The sequence below is a fragment of the Dipteris shenzhenensis genome, chromosome 4 (genome assembly GCF_047967505.1).
Source record: "Dipteris shenzhenensis isolate YYH24624 ecotype China chromosome 4, Dip_SZ_1.0, whole genome shotgun sequence".
Taxonomy (NCBI): domain Eukaryota; kingdom Viridiplantae; phylum Streptophyta; class Polypodiopsida; order Gleicheniales; family Dipteridaceae; genus Dipteris; species Dipteris shenzhenensis.
The window spans coordinates 23,196,010-23,199,455 of NC_141599.1; positions in this window are offsets into that span (position 1 = coordinate 23,196,010).

The following is a 3,446-nucleotide window of genomic DNA, read 5'->3' on the forward strand; positions in this document are numbered from 1 at the left end:
TATTTTGCCCCTTGCAATTGATCAAAGAGCTCATCAATGTGAGGCATAGGATACTTATTTTTTATGGTGATTTTATTTAGTGCTTGGTAATCTATGCATAAATGCATAGTACAATCCTTTTTCTTTACCAGTAAAACTAGTGCAGACCAAGGTGAGCTACTTGTTTGGATTTTGCCCTTCCTAAGATATTCTGTTAACTATCTTTCAACCTCACGTTCCTTTGTTTGACTAAGCCTATACAAGGGTTTACAAACAGGGGCAGATCCAGGATTTAAATCTATTTTATGATCTACTTCTCTCTAAGGAGGTAAACCATTAAGTAAATCAGATGGAAAAACATGCTTAAATTCAAACATTAAATCATTGAAAGAAGATTTATACTTTTTAACATTATCAAAAATAACATTACTTCTTTTCGATGCAAAAGCATAAAATCACCAATAAAAGTAAGTTCACAAAATATACCTCGCATTCTTCTTGGTGTAGTAGTCATTCCAATTCCATCGAACAAATAAGAGGAGAGTTAGGCACATCATGTTCTCCTTGAATCTGGAAGACTCTAACCTTTTTTTCAAACATAATGGAGTTATTAAGATAACTCCTCTATAAGCTATGCCCAAGACTATATAGCCATTCTCGACCAAGCACTACATCTGTTTGGTCGAGATGCATGATTTGGAAATCCAAGGCATCCTGATAGCCTTGAATATCCACCTCTACACCATGTATCATGGTGTCCCAAACTTTTTTATCACTGTCCTTTGCCAAAGATACCACATATTTATGGGTACTAGGACTCTCAGGCCAATTTTAATTTCTTAACTAACAAGTAGTTTAAGAAATTATGTGTTGCACTATCATTTACCATCACTCCTACTCTTTGCCCCTTAACTTTTCCATGCATCCTCATTAAATCATGAGGACCAAAGGTGGGTTGCCACATTGCCAATGATAGACATCACACGTGGGTGCTATCCTCATGATAGACCTCTACCTCAGTGTACTTTTCAGTACCATTAAGCAGAAACACTTGTGCCACATGCACTTGTCTTTGTGGAGGTCTATTTGGGGCTTTAGCTCCCATGGGGGGTTTAGAATAAAAAATTTTGGTTGGGGCTTGTACCCTAAATCCTATTTTTTATTCCCTATGATTTTTGTTGCTAAAATGGAACCTAGAATTATACTGATGATTTTGAATCACATGATGAAGCTAGCAAAGCTACATACCTTTTCTGCCTCATCGCAGAGACTATGTCAGCTATAGTGTCCAAGTGGACTCCCTCTTGTGATTGGTCTTGAACTTCATGCTGGCTTGAGGTACTTTGGTGCGGCATCCTCGATTGCCTTCTGTGTTTGTTGGATTGCCTCTAGATTGGTGAGGCTTGAGTCATCAAAGCGTGTAATGTCATCGATTGCTACATTGATTGGAGCATCAAAGTCAATGACATCATGAATCAAAGGTGTCATTTGAAAGCCGACATAGCACCTCATCCTCTTAGAGATCGATTTCTTCCATCGCTTCCAATAGGGAAGGTATTCCTCACCCTCAATTTTGATTGAATCAACCAAAGCGAGGTGTGGCTTGGTTGCTACCTCATCTGGATTATAGGTGGAGGATGGATATGCACAAGTCGGATATGATGATAAGATGACTTCACTTTCAACTTGGTCCTTAGCTAGGTTAATAGTATGTTCCTCAGGCTCTAGGTCTAGGTTTATGTCATCTCCTCCACCACTTGTTGATGGACATGCTCCACCACTTGTGGATGCAGAAAGACCCTCGGGCTGCTCGCCAATATCCTCATCAAACTTACTAGTTGCAAGGAGAATGGTAAGGGCTGCACCACTCTCGATCAAATCAATTGGGAAAGATGAATCATACCCAATGATAATAGTGTACTCACAGAGAGAGATAGGGACATTATCCATGGCCCTACCTAGTGTCTTCTTGAAGTTAGCACTCTGGTAAAAAAAGCTCAAAATATCCAATGAAACCCATTGGTGAGGGGAGTTAGCAATCGTGACAGACTGCCCATGGATAAGTCTATCAAAAAACTGAAGAGAGGGATTATCAGCAGGAAGGAGAGCTCTCAAGTGAGACTCAAGATGGAATGTCTTGTAGAAGATAGAATAATCCTGATCTGCAGAGGCATGGGAATTATTGGATGGTCAAAAGCCTCTTTAGGGGAAGCCATGAGTGCAGGAGGATGCTCGAGAAGACAAAAGAGGAGGTTGTGGAATGCAAGGTTATTCAAGAGTGGGAAACTGAAAATGTGAAAATGACTTTAGAAGTATACTTTATAAAATGGGCATTGCCCTTAAAATGCTTTTGATTACAATACTTTTGTATTTATTGTTTTTACTTTGGAAAGTCTCTCTCTCTCTCTCTCTCTCTCTCTCTCATAGACCCGCAAGTTCCTTCGAGGACATTAATATTTCTTTCTTTCTTTCCCTCCCTTTGTGTCCCTCATTGCTCTCGGTTTCTCGTACTTGCTCCTCCTCTCTTCCTCGCTCTTTCTCTCTATCTCTTTCCCTCCCTTTGTGTCCCTATTTGCTCTCTCTCTCTCTCTCTCTCTCTCTCTCTCTGGCACCCGATGATCATCTTGTTGCCTTGTTGCCCTTAGCTACCTACTATTTTCAATCTCTCTCCCTCACTCAGCCCCTTAAACAGATAAAAAAACATAGCAGTTTCAAATATAATCTCTCTCTCTCTCTCTCTCTCTCTCTATCTATCCATCTATCTATCTATCTATCTATCTATCCCTCCTATACTAATGAAGAAACAAACGACTATTTTATGTCTTTCTCCCTCACTCATCCCCTCAAATAGAAAAAAACATAACAGTTCAAAATATACTCTCTCTCTCTCTCTCTCTCTCTCTCCCTCCCTCCTATACTAGTGAAGAAAAAAAGTCTTGTAGTTTTAAATATCATCTACCTCAATCTCTCTCTCTTCCCTGTCTTTTGTAACAAACATATAGAAAAAGTGTGATACAAAAATGTATATACTTAATACAAACAAACCTTTCAAGGTGGAATCACTTCATTACCTAGAAAGAATGTCTTCCTTCTTTGGGAGTTGACTCTCTATACTCCAAAAAGTTAGAAAAAGAGTTGAAGATGATAGAAAATGACTCTCTATACTCTAAAAAGGTAGGGAAGGAATTGAAAATGAGAGAACACCCGTTTTACCACTCCTTCCAAGTAGATTTAGGTCGCAACTTTGGTTTCTAAGAGAGAGTGAAATAAGTAGAGAATGAATAGAAGAGAAGAGGGATGAACAAAGCTTGGGCAGAAGTTTTGCTGAGAGATTTTCAGATGTGGAAGAAAACCGTGAGCAAAGAGGAGAGAGAATGACTAATCAAGTGTGGAATGAAGATATTTTGAAACTAGCTACTAGAAAGTGACAGGAATGAATGTTTGAAACGTTTTGAAAGACAGAGAAT